Raw genomic sequence first — 779 nt, 5'->3', positions numbered from 1 at the left:
CAGCAGGAAAACAAGCAAGACAATCTGCAGGGTGCTACAGGGTGGGGGCTGCCTCCTGGGCAAAAAGCTGGGGTCCTGAGCTCTCGTTGGCACAGGCAGAGTTCTCAGAGGAGCCCACCAGCTGTGCAGACCATTTGTGCTCTGAGGTCATTCAGAGCTATCCCATCACTGAGGAATTTGCTGGCTGCATTCCTGACACTGCCATACAATGTCCCACCTTGCCTGCCAGATAACACACTCATGCTGATCCCAGGCCCTGCTCCTCAGAGGCAATTCCCAACCATGCTTCCCAGCTTCAGCAAAGACTCTCACACCCTAAACCTCTGGTCACCCACTGACCACCATACTCGCTTCAAAACACCCTGCCTCGTCCCACTTCAGCCTACGTCCTTCACGTTGCTGTTGGGTGCATTGGGTGCAGAGCAGTTGCAAGAGGAAATGCTAATCCACTGGGATCCATGAGCACTGATCCCAGCGCTTCAGAGCAATGCCTGGACATCCACCTCAACGTAGGGACAGGGACACACAACACCTGTATTTTTAAACTTTTTCCATTGCGATCCCTCCCAGCCTGTTCTCCAAGGCTTAGAACAGTATAAAATACCCAGTGTTCAGGATGCACATCAGCCTTCTTCCTGAAGCTCAATGACTTATTTGTTGCCACGGGTAGAGCTAAGGACTGTCCGAGTGACAGCTCAGCTTACAGCACCCACCCTAGTCTGGTGAGATGGTGCCATCACAGCAGGCTGAGTTGACTGAGATTCTGGACAGCTTGGAGA

Source organism: Buceros rhinoceros, unplaced genomic scaffold, assembly GCF_000710305.1.
Source record: "Buceros rhinoceros silvestris isolate BGI_N320 unplaced genomic scaffold, ASM71030v1 scaffold4744, whole genome shotgun sequence".
Classification (NCBI taxonomy): Eukaryota; Metazoa; Chordata; class Aves; order Bucerotiformes; family Bucerotidae; genus Buceros; species Buceros rhinoceros.
This window is presented reverse-complemented; position numbering follows the sequence as displayed.